The sequence below is a fragment of the Carassius gibelio genome, chromosome B22 (genome assembly GCF_023724105.1).
Source record: "Carassius gibelio isolate Cgi1373 ecotype wild population from Czech Republic chromosome B22, carGib1.2-hapl.c, whole genome shotgun sequence".
NCBI classification, from domain to species: domain Eukaryota; kingdom Metazoa; phylum Chordata; class Actinopteri; order Cypriniformes; family Cyprinidae; genus Carassius; species Carassius gibelio.
The window spans coordinates 47,311,247-47,316,246 of NC_068417.1; the positions used below are offsets into that span (position 1 = coordinate 47,311,247).

General features: G+C 40.6%; 9 non-coding genes across 9 annotated transcripts in view; all 9 read left to right on the plus strand.

The window, feature by feature from the left end:
• The window catches only part of LOC128007889 (5S ribosomal RNA), a 119-nt gene extending 41 nt beyond the window's left edge, over positions 1-78 (plus strand). The window contains exon 1 of the ribosomal RNA XR_008179635.1: positions 1-78. This exon is cut by the window's left edge and continues 41 nt beyond it. This is a non-coding gene — a ribosomal RNA (5S ribosomal RNA).
• A 652-nt stretch (positions 79-730) lies between these two features.
• LOC128008674 (5S ribosomal RNA) lies at positions 731-849 on the plus strand. The gene has a single exon (XR_008180408.1). It is a non-coding gene; the product is annotated as a 5S ribosomal RNA (ribosomal RNA).
• A 510-nt stretch (positions 850-1,359) lies between these two features.
• Positions 1,360-1,478, plus strand: LOC128008675 (5S ribosomal RNA). Its single transcript, XR_008180409.1, has one exon. It is a non-coding gene; the product is annotated as a 5S ribosomal RNA (ribosomal RNA).
• A 221-nt stretch (positions 1,479-1,699) lies between these two features.
• Positions 1,700-1,818, plus strand: LOC128008676 (5S ribosomal RNA). Its single transcript, XR_008180410.1, has one exon. It is a non-coding gene; the product is annotated as a 5S ribosomal RNA (ribosomal RNA).
• Positions 1,819-2,327: 509 nt separating this feature from the next.
• On the plus strand, positions 2,328-2,446 carry LOC128008678 (5S ribosomal RNA). Its single transcript, XR_008180411.1, has one exon. It is a non-coding gene; the product is annotated as a 5S ribosomal RNA (ribosomal RNA).
• A 510-nt stretch (positions 2,447-2,956) lies between these two features.
• Positions 2,957-3,075, plus strand: LOC128007900 (5S ribosomal RNA). The gene has a single exon (XR_008179646.1). It is a non-coding gene; the product is annotated as a 5S ribosomal RNA (ribosomal RNA).
• Positions 3,076-3,459: 384 nt separating this feature from the next.
• Positions 3,460-3,578, plus strand: LOC128007912 (5S ribosomal RNA). Its single transcript, XR_008179657.1, has one exon. It is a non-coding gene; the product is annotated as a 5S ribosomal RNA (ribosomal RNA).
• Positions 3,579-3,936: 358 nt separating this feature from the next.
• LOC127994467 (5S ribosomal RNA) lies at positions 3,937-4,055 on the plus strand. The gene has a single exon (XR_008167453.1). It is a non-coding gene; the product is annotated as a 5S ribosomal RNA (ribosomal RNA).
• Positions 4,056-4,571: 516 nt separating this feature from the next.
• On the plus strand, positions 4,572-4,690 carry LOC128008679 (5S ribosomal RNA). The gene has a single exon (XR_008180412.1). It is a non-coding gene; the product is annotated as a 5S ribosomal RNA (ribosomal RNA).
• Positions 4,691-5,000: the final 310 nt, after the last annotated feature.

Genomic DNA, 5,000 nt, shown 5'->3' on the forward strand with positions numbered 1-5,000 from the left:
ATCTCGGAAGCTAAGCAGGTTTGGGCCTGGTTAGTACTTGGATGGGAGACCGCCTGGGAATACCAGGTGCTGTAAGCTTTTTGGACATTTTTCACTTAGTATATAATAATTTTGCCAAAAAATAGAGTCAATGCCCGATCTCTGAATATTAGCAGGTTTGGGCCTGGTTAGTACATGGATGGGAGACTGCCTGGGAATACCAGGTGCTGTAAGCTTTTTGGACATTTTTCACTTAGTATATAATAATTTTGCCAAAAAATAGAGTCAATGCCCGATCTCTGAATCTTAGCAGGTTTAGGTCTGGTTAGCACTTTGATGAGAGACTGCCTGGGAATACCAGGTGCTGTAAGCTTTTTGGACATTTTTCACTTAGTATATAATAATTTTGCCAAAAAATAGAGTCAATGCCCGATCTCTGAATCTTAGCAGGTTTAGGTCTGGTTAGCACTTTGATGAGAGACTGCCTGGGAATACCAGGTGCTTTAATCTCTTTGGAAAATTTCACGAATAATATAATAATCTTTCTTTAAAAAAAAAAAAAAAAAAAAAAAAAAAGGGTCAATGCCCGATCTCTGAATCTTAGCAGGTTTAGGTATGGTTAGCACTTTGATGAGAGACTGCCTAGGAATACCAGGTGCTTTAAGCTTTTGGGTTTTCTTTCCTACTTATATAATGTACTGGCGATTAGATTGGCTGGTCTTTAAATAGCCCTCTCTTTGCTGCTGTCTTCGCTTACGGCCATACCAACCTGGCTATGCCCGATCTCGTCTGATCTCGGAAGCTAAGCAGGTTTGGGCCTGGTTAGTACTTGGATGGGAGACCGCCTGGGAATACCAGGTGCTGTAAGCTTTTTGGACATTTTTCACTTAGTATATAATAATTTTGCCAAAAAATAGAGTCAATGCCCGATCTCTGAATATTAACAGGTTTGGGCCTGGTTAGTACATGGATGGGAGACTGCCTGGGAATACCAGGTGCTGTAAGCTTTTTGGACATTTTTCACTTAGTATATAATAATTTTGCCAAAAAATAGAGTCAATGCCCGATCTCTGAATCTTAGCAGGTTTAGGTCTGGTTAGCACTTTGATGAGAGACTGCCTGGGAATACCAGGTGCTTTAATCTCTTTGGAAAATTTCACGAATTATATAATAATCTTTCATTTAAAAAAAAAAAAAAAAAAAAAGAGTCAATGCCCGATCTCTGAATCTTAGCAGGTTTAGGTATGGTTAGCACTTTGATGAGAGACTGCCTAGGAATACCAGGTGCTTTAAGCTTTTGGGTTTTCTTTCCTACTTATATAATGTACTGGCGATTAGATTGGCTGGTCTTTAAATAGCCCTCTCTTTGCTGCTGTCTTCGCTTACGGCCATACCAACCTGGCTATGCCCGATCTCGTCTGATCTCGGAAGCTAAGCAGGTTTGGGCCTGGTTAGTACTTGGATGGGAGACCGCCTGGGAATACCAGGTGCTGTAAGCTTTTTGGACATTTTTCACTTAGTATATAATAATTTTGCCAAAAAATAGAGTCAATGCCCGATCTCTGAATATTAACAAGTTTGGGCCTGGTTAGTACATGGATGGGAGACTGCCTGGGAATACCAGGTGCTGTAAGCTTTTGGGTTTTCTTTCCTACTTATATAATGTACTGGCGATTAGATTGGCTGGTCTTTAAATAGCCCTCTCTTTGCTGCTGTCTTCGCTTACGGCCATACCAACCTGGCTATGCCCGATCTCGTCTGATCTCGGAAGCTAAGCAGGTTTGGGCCTGGTTAGTACTTGGATGGGAGACCGCCTGGGAATACCAGGTGCTGTAAGCTTTTTGGACATTTTTCACTTAGTATATAATAATTTTGCCAAAAAATAGAGTCAATGCCCGATCTCTGAATATTAACAGGTTTGGGCCTGGTTAGTACATGGATGGGAGACTGCCTGGGAATACCAGGTGCTGTAAGCTTTTTGGACATTTTTCACTTAGTATATAATAATTTTGCCAAAAAATAGAGTCAATGCCCGATCTCTGAATCTTAGCAGGTTTAGGTCTGGTTAGCACTTTGATGAGAGACTGCCTGGGAATACCAGGTGCTTTAATCTCTTTGGAAAATTTCACGAATTATATAATAATCTTTCATTTAAAAAAAAAAAAAAAAAAAAGAGTCAATGCCCGATCTCTGAATCTTAGCAGGTTTAGGTATGGTTAGCACTTTGATGAGAGACTGCCTAGGAATACCAGGTGCTTTAAGCTTTTGGGTTTTCTTTCCTACTTATATAATGTACTGGCGATTAGATTGGCTGGTCTTTAAATAGCCCTCTCTTTGCTGCTGTCTTCGCTTACGGCCATACCAACCTGGCTATGCCCGATCTCGTCTGATCTCGGAAGCTAAGCAGGTTTGGGCCTGGTTAGTACTTGGATGGGAGACCGCCTGGGAATACCAGGTGCTGTAAGCTTTTTGGACATTTTTCACTTAGTATATAATAATTTTGCCAAAAAATAGAGTCAATGCCCGATCTCTGAATATTAACAAGTTTGGGCCTGGTTAGTACATGGATGGGAGACTGCCTGGGAATACCAGGTGCTGTAAGCTTTTTGGACATTTTTCACTTAGTATATAATAATTTTGCCAAAAAATAGAGTCAATGCCCGATCTCTGAATCTTAGCAGGTTTAGGTCTGGTTAGCACTTTGATGAGAGACTGCCTGGGAATACCAGGTGCTTTAATCTCTTTGGAAAATTTCACGAATTATATAATAATCTTTCATTTAAAAAAAAAAAAAAAAAAAAAGAGTCAATGCCCGATCTCTGAATCTTAGCAGGTTTAGGTATGGTTAGCACTTTGATGAGAGACTGCCTAGGAATACCAGGTGCTTTAAGCTTTTGGGTTTTCTTTCCTACTTATATAATGTACTGGCGATTAGATTGGCTGGTCTTTAAATAGCCCTCTCTTTGCAGCAGTCTTCGCTTACGGCCATACCAACCTGGCTATGCCCGATCTCATCTGATCTCGGAAGCTAAGCAGGTTTGGGCCTGGTTAGTACTTGGATGGGAGACCGCCTGGGAATACCAGGTGCTGTAAGCTTTTTGGACATTTTTCACTTAGTATATAATAATTTTGCCAACAAATAGAGTCAATGCCCGATCTCTGAATCTTAGCAGGTTTAGGTCTGGTTAGCACTTTGATGAGAGACTGCCTGGGAATACCAGGTGCTTTAATCTCTTTGGAAAATTTCACGAATTATATAATAATCTTTCATTAAAAAAAAAAAAAAAAAAAAAAAAAAAAAAAAAGAGTCAATGTTCGATCTCTGAATCTTAGCAGGTTTAGGTATGGTTAGCACTTTGATGAGAGACTGCCTAGGAATACCAGGTGCTTTAAGCTTTTGGGTTTTCTTTCCTACTTATATAATGTACTGGCGATTAGATTGGCTGGTCTTTAAATAGCCCTCTCTTTGCTGCTGTCTTCGCTTACGGCCATACCAACCTGGCTATGCCCGATCTCATCTGATCTCGGAAGCTAAGCAGGTTTGGGCCTGGTTAGTACTTGGATGGGAGACCGCCTGGGAATACCAGGTGCTGTAAGCTTTTTGGACATTTTTCACTTAGTATATAATAATTTTGCCAAAAAATAGAGTCAATGCCCGATCTCTGAATATTAGCAGGTTTGGGCCTGGTTAGTACATGGATGGGAGACTGCCTGGGAATACCAGGTGCTGTAAGCTTTTTGGACATTTTTCACTTAGTATATAATAATTTTGCCAAAAAATAGAGTCAATGCCCGATCTCTGAATCTTAGCAGGTTTAGGTCTGGTTAGCACTTTGATGAGAGACTGCCTAGGAATACCAGGTGCTTTAAGCTTTTGGGTTTTCTTTCCTACTTATATAATGTACTGGCGATTAGATTGGCTGGTCTTTAAATAGCCCTCTCTTTGCTGCTGTCTTCGCTTATGGCCATACCAACCTGGCTATGCCCGATCTCGTCTGATCTCGGAAGCTAAGCAGGTTTGGGCCTGGTTAGTACTTGGATGGGAGACCGCCTGGGAATACCAGGTGCTGTAAGCTTTTCGGACATTTTTCACTTAGTATATAATAATTTTGCCAAAAAATAGAGTCAATGCCCGATCTCTGAATATTAACAGGTTTGGGCCTGGTTAGTACATGGATGGGAGACCGCCTGGGAATACCAGGTGCTGTAAGCTTTTTGGACATTTTTCACTTAGTATATAATAATTTTGCCAAAAAATAGAGTCAATGCCCGATCTCTGAATCTTAGCAGGTTTAGGTCTGGTTAGCACTTTGATGAGAGACTGCCTGGGAATACCAGGTGCTTTAATCTCTTTGGAAAATTTCACGAATAATATAATAATCTTTCTTTAAAAAAAAAAAAAAAAAAAAAAAAAAAAGGGTCAATGCCCGATCTCTGAATCTTAGCAGGTTTAGGTATGGTTAGCACTTTGATGAGAGACTGCCTAGGAATACCAGGTGCTTTAAGCTTTTGGGTTTTCTTTCCTACTTATATAATGTACTGGCGATTAGATTGGCTGGTCTTTAAATAGCCCTCTCTTTGCTGCTGTCTTCGCTTACGGCCATACCAACCTGGCTATGCCCGATCTCGTCTGATCTCGGAAGCTAAGCAGGTTTGGGCCTGGTTAGTACTTGGATGGGAGACCGCCTGGGAATACCAGGTGCTGTAAGCTTTTTGGACATTTTTCACTTAGTATATAATAATTTTGCCAAAAAATAGAGTCAATGCCCGATCTCTGAATATTAACAGGTTTGGGCCTGGTTAGTACATGGATGGGAGACTGCCTGGGAATACCAGGTGCTGTAAGCTTTTTGGACATTTTTCACTTAGTATATAATAATTTTGCCAAAAAATAGAGTCAATGCCCGATCTCTGAATCTTAGCAGGTTTAGGTCTGGTTAGCACTTTGATGAGAGACTGCCTGGGAATACCAGGTGCTTTAATCTCTTTGGAAAATTTCACGAATTATATAATAATCTTTC